The sequence below is a fragment of the Pseudophryne corroboree genome, chromosome 2 (assembly GCF_028390025.1).
Source record: "Pseudophryne corroboree isolate aPseCor3 chromosome 2, aPseCor3.hap2, whole genome shotgun sequence".
In the NCBI taxonomy this organism is placed as follows: domain Eukaryota; kingdom Metazoa; phylum Chordata; class Amphibia; order Anura; family Myobatrachidae; genus Pseudophryne; species Pseudophryne corroboree.
In genome coordinates, this window is record NC_086445.1 from 723,782,365 (window position 1) to 723,796,267 (window position 13,903).

Genomic DNA, 13,903 nt, shown 5'->3' on the forward strand with positions numbered 1-13,903 from the left:
TCCTGTGTCCTTAACGCGTTTCAACGCACAACAGGGCATCTTTATCCAAAGGCAGGTATCAACCTGGTAATGTTTATGCACAACAGGGCGTCTTTATCCAAAGGCAGGTATCAACCTGGTAATGATGTCATTATGTCGCCCTGCCCCCCTTTTCATTGCCTTAGGGGAGTTTTTTTAAACTTCTTAGTCAGTGAGTGAGTACGAGCTTTCACATTTATATATTATATATATATTAGAGATGTTGTCATGTACTGGTCACTCACCGCTGCGGGTTCCAGGGTCCGTCTGTTGCCTGAGCGGTTTCACGCGGTGCTGTGCAACCATGTGGGGACACAGCGTGGTCGGCGGCAGAGGTAGCGCAGGTTGTGGGAGCCAGAAGTGAAGAGACTGAATGGCCAGAGGCACCTCTGTGTCTCTGCAGTATAGGAGGCTGCCATGTTGGAGACCAAATGCAGCACCTGTGGTTAAGTGTTAGCCAATCCTGTGCTTGTGCTGCCTATTAGTAGGCTGGGATTATTTCCCACTTGGCCAGTGCTTTGTTGTAGCTACTCTGTACCCTAGCTCTGTGCTCTCTCCATGGTTTTCTGTGTGATTCCAGTGATCCAGATATCGCCTCCGCTCCAGAGGTTTGCCTACAGCCTTCACCGCAAAAGATCCACCACCTCCCTGCTGTGCTGTCAGTCAATCGCTCTCCAAGTGGCAACAAGTGAATTTCCAGAGTCCTATGAGACGTTTACCTGTCTGCTTGCTTCAATCACACAGCCTTTGGAAGTTTCTACTTAATCCAGGTGCTCATTTAATCAGCTCTCATCTTAACCCATTCTTTACCATTGTCATCTGCTGCAGCTCTGCACACCCTGCAAGTATTCCTTTCCGTTTTGCATCATTCAAAGACAGCTTTACACAGTTCTTCAGTTCAGCCTTTAAGCATCGGTAACAAGTCTTCAGTTATTCATCTATGTCTACAGTATCCAGTTAACACTTCTACAGTTTGGCACCAATCATTGCTTTATACTTGACAATTTTTCATTAATCTACAGGCACGTTTTATCTTATTCACATGGACATTTCTTCAATGCACCTTCAATGCTGATCCTGCTTACCGTTATGCCATTCATTACAATACGTCAGTTTACTTATGGTGACTAATGATTGTCATTTAACTCCTTATTGGAACTGTTGGCTATTAATAAATATATGAAATGGAACTATCTTCGTCCTCCCTGTTTTCATCATACTACAGCACCTACACCTTCGGTTGGTCCAGGGATAACGGATCCAGAAAATCAGTCGGTCCAGACAGAATATTTGGGTTTTGGGTTTTGGTTTTAGCTCTGGATCCCCGCTCGTGTTTTGGATCTGGATTGGTTTTGCCAAAACCACCCTTTCGGGTTTTGGTTTTGGACCTGTATGATTTTTGAAAAAACATATAAACAACTAAAATCACATAATTTGGGGGTAATTTTGATCCTACGGTATTATTAATCTCAATAACATTCATTTCCACTCATTTCCAATCTATTCTACTCACACCTCACAATATTGTTTTTAGGCCAAAAGGTTACACCGAGGTCGCTGGATGACTAAGCTAAGCGACCCAAGTGGGCGGCACAAACACCTGGTCCATCTAGGAGTGGCACTGCAGTGGAAGACAGGATGGCAGTTTTAAAAACTAGGCCCCAAAGAGCACGTAATGCAAAGAAAAAAAAAGAGGTGCAAGATGTTGTATAAACAGTAGAGATGAGCGCCTGAAATTTTTCGGGTTTTGTGTTTTGGTTTTGGGTTCGGTTCCGCGGCCGTGTTTTGGGTTCGAACGCGTTTTGGCAAAACCTCACCGAAATTTTTTTGTCGGATTCGGGTGTGTTTTGGATTCGGGTGTTTTTTTCCAAAAACACTAAAAAACAGCTTAAATCATAGAATTTGGGGGTCATTTTGATCCCAAAGTATTATTAACCTCAAAAACCATAATTTACACTCATTTTCAGTCTATTCTGAATACCTCACACCTCACAATATTATTTTTAGTCCTAAAATTTGCACCGAGGTCGCTGTGTGAGTAAGATAAGCGACCCTAGTGGCCGACACAAACACCGGGCCCATCTAGGAGTGGCACTGCAGTGTCACGCAGGATGTCCCTTCCAAAAAACCCTCCCCAAACAGCACATGACGCAAAGAAAAAAAGAGGCTTTTTACTGATATTTGGTGTTTTGGATTTGACATGCTCTGTACTATGACATTGGGCATCGGCCTTGGCAGACGACGTTGCTGGCATTTCATCGTCTCGGCCATGACTAGTGGCAGCAGCTTCAGCACGAGGTGGAAGTGGATCTTGATCTTTCCCTAATTTTGGAACCTCAACATTTTTGTTCTCCATATTTTAATAGGCACAACTAAAAGGCACCTCAGGTAAACAATGGAGATGGATGGATTGGATACTAGTATACAATTATGGACGGGCTGCCGAGTGCCGACACAGAGGTAGCCACAGCCGTGAACTACCGCACTGTACTGTGTCTGCTGCTAATATATAGACTGGTTGATAAAGAGATAGTATACTCGTAACTAGTATGTATGTATAAAGAAAGAAAAAAAAACCACGGTTAGGTGGTATATACAATTATGGACGGGCTGCCGAGTGCCGACACAGAGGTAGCCACTGCCGTGAACTACCGCACTGTACTGTGTCTGCTGCTAATATATAGACTGGTTGATAAAGAGATAGTATACTCGTAACTAGTATGTATGTATAAAGAAAGAAAAAAAACCACGGTTAGGTGGTATATACAATTATGGACGGGCTGCCGAGTGCCGACACAGAGGTAGCCACAGCCGTGAACTACCGCACTGTACTGTGTCTGCTGCTAATATATAGACTGGTTGATAAAGAGATAGTATACTCGTAACTAGTATGTATGTATAAAGAAAGAAAAAAAAACCACGGTTAGGTGGTATATACAATTATGGACGGGCTGCCGAGTGCCGACACAGAGGTAGCCACAGCCGTGAACTACCGCACTGTACTGTGTCTGCTGCTAATATATAGACTGGTTGATAAAGAGATAGTATACTCGTAACTAGTATGTATGTATAAAGAAAGAAAAAAAAACCACGGTTAGGTGGTATATACAATTATGGACGGGCTGCCGAGTGCCGACACAGAGGTAGCCACAGCCGTGAACTACCGCACTGTACTGTGTCTGCTGCTAATATATAGACTGGTTGATAAAGAGATAGTATACTCGTAACTAGTATGTATGTATAAAGAAAGAAAAAAAAACCACGGTTAGGTCACTGGTATATACAATTATGGACGGGCTGCCGAGTGCCGACACAGAGGTAGCCACAGCCGTGAACTACCGCACTGTACTGTGTCTGCTGCTAATATAGACTGGTTGATAAAGAGATAGTATACTACTAATATTACATACTGGTGGTCAGGTCACTGGTCACTAGTCACACTGGCAGTGGCACTCCTGCAGCAAAAGTGTGCACTGTTTAATTTTAATATAATATTATGTACTCCTGGCTCCTGCTATAACCTATAACTGGCACTGCAGTAGTGCTCCCCAGTCTCCCCCACAATTATAAGCTGTGTGAGCTGAGCAGTCAGACAGATATATAATATATATAGATGATGCAGCACACTGGCCTGAGCCTGAGCAGTGCACACAGATATGGTATGTGACTGAGTCACTGTGTGCTGTGTATCGCTTTTTTCAGGCAGAGAACGGATTATAAATAAAAGTGGTGGTCACTGGTCACTATCAGCAAAACTCTGCACTGTACACTACTGAGTACTCCTAATGCTCCCCAAAATTAGTAAATCAAGTGTCTCTCTAATCTATTCTAATTCTAAACGGAGAGGACGCCAGCCACGTCCTCTCCCTATCAATCTCAATGCACGTGTGAAAATGGCGGCGACGCGCGGCTCCTTATATAGAATCCGAGTCTCGCGATAGAATCCGAGCCTCGCGAGAATCCGACAGCGTCATGATGACGTTCGGGCGCGCTCGGGTTAACCGAGCAAGGCGGGAAGATCCGAGTCGCTCGGACCCGTGAAAAAAAACATGAAGTTCTGGCGGGTTCGGATTCAGAGAAACCGAACCCGCTCATCTCTAATAAACAGGCCATGCACACTTTAACAAACCAATAATTTCAGCGACAGGGTCTGCCACATGACTGTGGCTGAAATGATTGCTTCTATTTTGTGGGGGCCCAAACAAAACAATTAATCCCCCCACCAAAAAAGAAGAAATTCATCTCTCCTTGCACAAACTGGCTTTACAGAGGCAAGATGTCGTCCTCATCATCTGATTCCTAACCCTTTTCACTGTGTACATTCCCTCCTCACAGAGTATTAATTCTTCCCCACTGGAATCCACAATCACAGGTCCCTGTGTACTTTCTGGAGGCAATTGCTGGTAAAGGTCTTCCCGGAGGAATTTATAATTCATTTTGAACATCATCTTTTCCACATTTTGTGGAAGTAACCTCCTACGCCGATGGCTAACAAGGATATCGGCTGCACTAAACACTCTTTCAGAGTACACACTTAAGGGGGGGCAACTTAAGTAAAATAAAGCCAGTTTGTGTAAGGGCCTCCAAATTGCCTCTTTTCCCTGCCAGTATACATATGGACATGCCTACTTGGATGGTGTCACCCATATAATCCTCCACCATTCTTTCAATGGTAACGGCATCATATGCAGTGACAGTAGACATGTTACTAATTGTTGGCAGCTCTTTCAGTCCAGACCAGATGTCAACACTTGCTCCAGACTGCCCTGCATTACTGCCAGTGGGTGGGCTCGAAAATCTTATCCTTTTCCTCGCAGCACCAGTTGCGAGAAAAAATGAAGGAGGAGCTACTGATGGGTCACATTCCACTTGAGTTGACAAATTTCTCACCAGCAGGACTTGAGTCCTGGCAAAGCGAATGAAGGGCTCCATCCACAAGTCCCACATACTTAACAGAATCGCTCCGTCATAGCGCCTCCTTCAATTTCTACAGCTGTTTCTGCAAAAGCCTGATGAGGGGAATGACCTGACTGAAGCTGGCAGTGCCTGAACTAACTTCACATGTGGCAAGTTCAAAGGGTTGGAGAACCTTGCACAACGTTGAAATCATTCTCCACTGTGCTTGAATCAGGTGCATTCCCCCTCCTTTGCCTATATCGTAGGTGGATGTATAGGCTTGAATGGCCTTTTGCTGCTCCTCCATCCTCTGACGCATATAGAGTGTTGAATTCCACCTTGTTACCACCTCTTGCTTCAGATGATGGCAGAGCAGGTTCAGGACTGTTTGCTGGCGCTCCAGTCTTCGGCACAAGGTGGCTGAATGCCGTAAGTGGCCCGCAATTTTTCAAGCCACCGACAACATCTCCTGCATGCCCCAGTCATTTTAAAAAAAATTCTGCACCACCAAATTAATTGCATGTGCAAAATATGAGATGTGCCGGAATTTGCCCAGATGTAATGCACGCACATTATTGGTGGCCTTGTCAGATATCACAAGACAGGAGAGTCTAAGTGGGGTAAGCCTTTGTGCGATGCGGTCCCGAAGTTTCCGTAAAAGGTTGTCAGCGGTGTGCCTCTTATGGAAAGCTGTGATACACAGCATAGCCTGCCTAGGAACGAGGTGGCGTTTGTGAGATGCTGCTACGGGTGCCACTGCTGTTGTTGCTGCAGGAGGAAATACATCTACCCAGTGGGCTGTCACAGTCATGTAGTCCTTAGTTTGCCCTGCTCCACCAATCCACATGTCCGTGGTTAAGTGGACACTGGTTACAACTGCATTTTTCATGACACTGAGGACAGTTTTCTTAATGTCCCTTACAGTCCGGGAATTGCTTTCCTAGTGAACTGGAATCTAGATGGGATTTGGTACCAGGGGACACAGTACGTCCATCAACTGTCTAAATCCCACTGCACTAATGGCGGATACCGGATGCACATCTAACACCGCATAATTGTTAAGCCTCAGTAATCCGCTTGGCAACAGGGTGACTGCTCTCACATTTCATCTTCCAAGCTAAGGAATGTTAGACAGTAACAACAGCAGCGGCAGCAGTAGTATGCGTACCACTCAAGGATTCTCCTGAGGAATCCTGGTTAGGAAAGGATTCGTTAGTCATGCCAGTGACATGGCCTGCAGGACTACTTACGTTCCTGACTGAGGAGGATATTGATGTTTAGGGAGTTGGTGGTGTGGCTTGCAGGAGTTTGGGTATAACAGGAGGAAGGGATTTAGGTGTCAGTGGACTGCTTATGCGCTTACTCAAAGTTTCTGAACTTGACAATGACTTATGATGAATGAGCTGAAGGTGACGTATAAGGGAGGATGTTCCTAGGTGATTAAGGTCCTTACCCCTACTTATTACAGATTGACAAAAGCATCACACCATTTGACACCTGTTGTCCAGATTTGTGGAGAAATAATTCCACACCGAAGAGGTGGCTTTTTTGGTATTTTGCCCAGGAATGACAATGGGCTTTCTCATCCCATGGATAACTGTCTCCACTGGTGCCTTATTCAAACAAATCACATCACCATCAGAATCCTCATCGTCAACTTCCTCCTCAGCTCCAGCTACACCAACATCCTCCTCATCCTGGTGTATGTCGACAGCAGTGATTTTCAACCTTTTTTTACTCGCTGCACACCGAACAATATTTTAAAATTGCCAAGGCACACCATCAGTTCGTCACAGAAAAAAACAAAAAACACACATTGGCCCTCATAGTAAAAAATATCCACACATACTGTACATTGGCCTACACAGGAAAAACAATCACATTGCTCCCCACATAACTCATATTGCTCCCTACATAAATCCTATTGCTCCCCACATGAATTATTCAAATTGTTCCCCCCATAAATCTATAAATCCTTATTCTCCCCACATAAATCCTATTGTTCCCCACAGGAGAAACCCCCCCAAATATTAACCCCTACCGGTCAGCTGTCCTCCTCCCTGTCCCTCAGTGGTGGGGGTTGTTCATAGAGTAGTGCTGCGAATACTGAGCAGCGGGCGGTCGGGCAGGTGTGGATGTGGGTGGGCAAGGAAAGCTGTATATGCAGGCAGGAACTGGAAGATGTGTATACAGGCAGGTGGGCTGGCTAGATGGTGAGATGCGGCGGCCGTGACCTATGATATCACACCGCCACGTCTTCAAGGCATACGTCACAGCCGGAGCACAACTGATCCTCTTAGAAAAGGATCCTGGGCCAACAGTTAACTCTGAACGTGCAGGAAGTTGTTCTGGCTCTGCGGCACACCTTGCAACTGGTCGCGGCACACTGGTTGAAAAAGCCTGGTCTACAGTGTCATCCTCAATCTCAATTTTAGCAACTGGACTGGCGGTGCTCCTCCCAGCACTTGCAGGGGGCATGCAAATGGTGGTAGGAGCCTCCTCTTTCCATATGGTCTTGGGAAGGTCAGGCCTAGACATCGCAACTGCGGACACAATTGGACTCTCATTGGGGATTTGTGATATCTCTGAATGCACAGTGTTTTTTTCCTGTGCATTAACAAGCTTAATTTTGTTTTCTTTTTTGACAGGGAACAGGGCTTCCATCCTCATGAGAAGCTGACCCACCAGTCATGCACATAGGCCAAGGCCTTAACCTTTCCTTGCCACTTTGTATCGTAAATGGCATATTGTCAATTTTATTTTTCATCAGATAATTTCTTTTTTTTAATTAATAATTTTTGCTTCTTGGATTTTACATGCCCTCTATGACATTCAGCATAGGCCACAGCAGAGTGAACAGGTCCCTGCTGCGCATGCGCCGGCGCCTTTATGCGCCTGCATATGCTGCTCGGCCGACGGCCTTGGCAGGATAGCGATCGTCTTTGCCTGATTGACTGGCAGAGGTGATCGATGGTCGGGAGGAGGCGAAACGGCGGTGTTTGGCCACCGTTTCGTAGGCATGGTCCGGCTAACGCAAGCGTGGCTGGACCGAACGGGGGGACGGGCTGCAGCGGCTGCGTGACATCATACGCAGCCGCTGCGGGACAGGGAGCGAGGAGTAGCTCCCGGCCAGCTTGCTAAAGCTGCGCTGGCCGGGAGTTACTCCTGAAGTGCAAAGGCATCGCCGCTGTGGGATGCCTTTGCACTTCTGCAAGGGGGGCCGGACTGACATGCGGGGCGGACTAGCCCCGTGCTGGGTGTCCCCCCACATGTCAGGAAAGTTGAACGTAGCTGTGCAAAATTTTGTTATCTTCTGTGATCTTCTACTATTTTTTCCACAAAATTGTTGTTCTCCATTTCACAGGACACCATCCCTTTATTATTACATCACACAGAAGAGTGCCACTTTAATTTCACAGCACCCCTGTATTCTTACAGCCTACAGGACCAGTGTGCTTTTATTTTAACTACTGCACCCCTGGATTTTTACAGCATACAGGGCCAGTATAATATTATTTTAACAGCAGCACCCTTTTATTTTTACAGCATACAGAACCAGTGTGCTTTTTTTAACAACAGCAGCACCCATAAATTATTACAGCATACAAGACTGGGCCAGCACCCCTGTATTTTGATAGCATACAGGACCAGTGTGCTTTTATTTTAACAACTGCTCCCCTGAATTATTACAGCAAACAAGATTGGGCCAGCACACCTATATTTTCACAGCATACAAGACCAGTGTGCTTTTATTTTAACAGCAGCATAGCTGTATTTTTACATCATACAGGACCAGTGTGCTTTTATTTTAACAACTGCAGCACCCCTGAATTATTATAGCATGCAAGACAGGGCTAGCACCCCTATATTTTCATATCATACAGGCCCAGTGTGCTTTTATTTTAACAACTCAGTGCCATTGACATCCTCCAACCCTCCTCTAACCCGCAGAAATATTAACGCAATTAATCCTTAAGAACTTTCCATGTCACTGCAACAACTGCTTTCACCTATTTCTGTATTCACTTCTCCTGAGATGGCTGTATCACACCTAAACCAGACTCTATAGATAGCCCTTGACGAAGTAGCTCCAACTACCAATCACACTCCACGTAAGCAAAGATGTCAACCATGGCACTCTAAAGAAACAAGACACCTACAAAAACTGTCACGTAAAGTTAAACGCCAGTGGCGTAACTCTTGTATTCCAAGTGACTTCTTCACATATAAGACTGTCTACCACTCTTATCGTAATGCTCTGGACACTGCCAAACAAACATTTCCAAACTCTCATCTCTGCTCAAGTCTCTAACCCCAAACGACTTTTTAATACATTTAAATCACTTCTCAACCCTCCACCCAACCCACCAGCCACATCAAGGCGCAAGATCTTGCATCCTACTTTAAGGACAAGATTGATAAGATCCAAGATGAAATGGTTTGCTCTTCCTCAACCAGTGACCAACTCAATTCCTTATCTGAACCCTCTGGCACTTTCTCTTCATTTGATCCCACAAGTGAAGATGAAGTAACAAGACTTTTTTTTTATCCTGCTACTCTACTACCTCTCCTCTTGATCCTATACCCTTACAAATAAGTAAAGATATGTCTCCTGTGCTCATCCCAACCTTAACTAACATCTGTAATCTCTCTCTCTCTACTGTTATCCTTCCTTCACTGTTCAAGCATGCAGTGATTACTCCCATTCTGAAAAAAAAACAAAATTCTGACCCTAACTCTCTCTCAAACTACTGTCCCATCTCTCAGCTACCCTGTCTCTCCAAGCTGCTTGAGAAACTTGCCTACACTCGCCTCACACACTTTCTTAACTCATACAATTTATTGGACCCACATCAATCACGCTTTCGCTCCCAACACTCCACAAAGACAGCACTGACTAAAGTAGTGAATGATCTGGTCACTACAAAGTCTAAAGGCCATTACTCACTACTTATTCTTCTAGATCTCTCTGCTGTTTTTGACACTGTTGACCACTCTCTTCTCATACAAACACTGCAATCCCTAGGTCTTCAAGACACAGCCCCCTCTTGGTTCTTATCCTACCTATCTAATCGCTCTTTCAGTGTCCGTTTCTCTGAATTCACCTCCTCTTCGCTACCTCTTTCAGTTGGTGTACCACAGGACACAGTCTTAGGTCCCCTGCTTTTCTCAATGTATACCTCATCTCTTGGGAAATTAATCAGCTCTTTTGAATTTCAGTATCATCTGTATGCAGATGATACCCAAATCTACCTATCCTCCCCTGAGTCGTCTCTATGTGTATTGGGCCAGGTCACTGAATGCCTCTCTACCATTTCATCTCGGATGTCATCTCACCACTTCAAATTTAATATTTCCAAAACAGAGTTAATTATATTTCCACTGGCCAATAGCAGTTACTAATCTGATATTTCTATTACTGTTGAGAACTCTACAATCAACCCTACACCACAAGCTCGCTGCCTAGGTGTCATACTTGTCTCAGAACTGTCCTTTGCTCCCCACATTCAATCTGTCTCAAAATCGTGTTACATGCATCTAAGAAACATATCCAAAATCTGATTATACCTTACAAAAGACACTGCTAAAACCTAATCCATGCTCTCATTATCGCCTGCATTGATTATTGCAATAGTATTCTTACTGGTCTTACTAAGAGACTCTCACAATTACAATCCATTCTGAATGCAGCTGCTCCCATGCACGATTACAGGACTTTCATCAGGCTGCACCCACTCTGTGGAATGCCCTACCACGTACAATAAGACTCTCCTCTAGTCTTCAAACCTTCAAGCGTTCCCTGAAAACTCACCTATTCAGACAAGCTTATCAAATTCCAGAACCGCTCACATTACCTTCATAGCTTTCCTATCCAATTATATTCCCATAGTACAGTCCACACTTATCCTCACATATTTTCTTTCTTCAGTATCCTTTCCTCCTGACCCTTGTTCATCACTGCTGTGATGTAATATCATGCAGCCCACCAAGAACCTTTACAGTCTGGTGGACAACTATGCAATAGATAGCACCTATCCTTATGTATCAATGCCTATTTCCCCATAGATTGTAAGCTTGCGAGCAGGGCCTTCCTACCTCTATGACTGTTTTTAACCAGTTTTGTCTTTTAATTGTGTCTAGTTGTAAAGCGTAATGGAATTTGCTGTGCTATATAAGAAACTGTTAATAAATAAAAAAACAACAGCACTCCTAAATTATTACAGCATACAAGACTGGGCCTGCACCCCTGTATTTTCATAACATGCAGGACCATTGTACTTTTATTTTAACAACTGCACCCCTGATTTTTTTACAACATACAGGGCTAGTGTAATATTATTTTAACAACAGCACCACTGTATTTTTAAAGCATACAGGACCAGTGTGCTTTCATTTTAACAACTGCTCCCCTGAATTTTTACAGCATAAAAGACTGGAACAGCACCCCTGTATTTTCATAGCATACAGGATCAGTGTGCTTTTATTTTAACAACTGCACCCCTGTATTTTCACAGCATACATGGCAGTGTAATATTATTTTAACAGCATCACCCCTGTATTTTTACAGCATAGAGGACCAGTGTGCTTTTATTTTAACAACAGCAGCACCCCAGAATTATTACAGCATACAAGACTGGGCCAGCACCCCTGTATTTTTACAGCATAAAGGACCAGTGTGCTTTTATTTTAACAACTGCACCCCTGAATATTACAGCATACAGGACCAGTGCACTTTTATTTTAACAGAAGCACCCATAATTTTTACAGCATACAAGAAATGGCCAGCACCCCTGTATTTTCTCAACATACAGGCCCAGTGTGCTCTTATTTTAACATCTACACCCCTGAATTTTCACAGCATACAGGCCCAGTGTGCTTTAATTTTAACAAGTGTACCCTTGAATTTTACAGAATACAGGACCAGTGTACTATTATTTTAACAGAAGCACCCTTGAATTTTTACAGCATACAAGATTGGGCCAACACCCCTGTATTTGCACAGCTTACAGGACCAGTGTGCTTTTATTTTAACAACAGCACCTCTGACGTTTTACAGCATACGAGACAGGGCCAGCACCATGTATTTTCACAGCATACAAGACCAGTGTGCTTTTATTTTATCAGCTGCACCCCTGAATTTTTACAGCATACAGGACCAGTGTGCTTTTATTTTAACAACAGCACCTCTGACGTTTTACAGCATACGAGACAGGGCCAGCACCATGTATTTTCACAGCATACAAGACCAGTGTGCTTTTATTTTATCAGCTGCACCCCTGAATTTTTACAGCATACAGGGCAAGTGTAATATTATTTTAACTGCAACACTCCTGAATTTTTACAGCATACAGAACCAGTGTGATTTTATTTTAACAACAGCATCCCTGAATTTTTACAGCATACAGGAGGACAGTGCCCTTGCCCCCTGTACAACACAGTGACAGCCAGGACAGCAACACCCATGTACAGCTGCAGCACCCCTAACAACACATGAAACACCAGTGACAGCCAGGACAGTAACCCTAATAGCACAGGTACACCACAGTGACATGAGCAGCACCCCTACAGAGCACACACTGACCCCACTCGAAGCCACGACCCACAGAGAGACAGAGGTCTGTCTCCCTCACTCTTCAAGTCCAGAGTGAAAATGAAGTTGTTTACATGGAATTCAAAACCCATTAGAATCCAACAGCAGGATGATGATGTTTTGCCCCATCTGGTTTCCTAGTCTAGCAGTATCCCAGATTCTGAGTCTGGTGGAATCCTGGATCCCATCTCAGAATGTGAAGTTCGGGGGGGGGGGGGAGTTGGTTCTCTGGGAACCTAACCCGCTTATCTCTAATATATATATATATATATATATATATACATATAAATATATATATACAGTGGGGCAAAAAAGTATTTGGACAGCCACCAATTGTGCAAGTTGACCCACTTAAAAAGATGAGAGAGGTCTGTAATTTTCTTCATAGGTGTACTTCAACTGTGAGAGACAGAATCTGAAAAAAAAAACCAGGAAATCACATTGTATGATTTTTAAACAATTTATTTGTATATTCTTGCGGAAAATAAATATTTGGACACCTACCAAGCAGCAAGATTTCTGGCTCTCACAGACCTGTTACTTCTTCTTTGAGAAGTTCTTCTATCCTCCACTTGTTACCTGTATTAATGGCACCTGTTTGAACTGGTTATCTGTATAAAAGACAACTGTCCACACCCTCAAACAGTCAGACTGCTACCTCTCTACCATGGCCAAGACCAGGGACCTAAGGACACCAGGGACGAAATACAAGAGCTGCACAAGGCTGGGATGAGCTACTCGACAATAGGCAAGCAGCTTGGTGAGAAGAGATCAACTGTTGGTGCAATTATAAAAAAATGGAAGAAATACAAGATCACTGACAATCTCCCTCGACCTGGGGCTCCATGCAAGATCTCACCTTGTGGGGTATCAATGATCTTGAGAACAGTGAGGAATCAGCCCAGAACTACACGGGGGGACCTGGTCAATGACCTCAATAGAGCTGGGACCACAGTCACAAAGGTTACCATTAGTAACACACTACGTCATTATGGATTGAAATCCTGCAGCGCCCGAAAGGTCCCCCTGCTTAAGCCAGCACATGTCCAGGCCTGTCTAAAGTTTGCCAGTGACCATCTGGATGATCCAGAAGAGGATTGGGAGGATGTAATGTGGTCATATGAGAGCAAAATTGAACTTTTTGATAGAAACTCCACTCGCCGTGTTTGGAGGGAGAAGAGTGATGAATGGCATCCCAAGAACACCATACCCACTGTGAAGCATGGGGGTGGAAACAGCATGCTTTGGGCCTGCTTTTCTGCAAAGGGGACAGAATGACTGATCCGTATTAAGGAGAGAATGACAGGGGCCATGTATCATGAGATTTTGGGCAAAAAAACCTCTTTCCCTCAGTAAGAGCATTGAAGATGGAATGTGGCTGGGTCTTCCAGCATGACA